Genomic DNA, 210 nt, shown 5'->3' with positions numbered 1-210 from the left:
AGCTTTAGTCTGCATTCAGGGACATGTTTCTGAGTCATTGCTCGTCATCAGCCTGAAGTAGCAACACCAGCTGGTTGAAAAAACATGTATAGCCTTCACAAATATATATATTTGTGAAGGCTAATATAAGGACACAGGAAATGTGTCAAGGCCAACAGGAAGCGGTCCAGCTTCCTAGGGTTAAATAGCAGCAGTATGATTCCCTTAATG

This window comes from Octopus bimaculoides, chromosome 22, assembly GCF_001194135.2.
Source record: "Octopus bimaculoides isolate UCB-OBI-ISO-001 chromosome 22, ASM119413v2, whole genome shotgun sequence".
In the NCBI taxonomy this organism is placed as follows: domain Eukaryota; kingdom Metazoa; phylum Mollusca; class Cephalopoda; order Octopoda; family Octopodidae; genus Octopus; species Octopus bimaculoides.
This window is presented reverse-complemented; position numbering follows the sequence as displayed.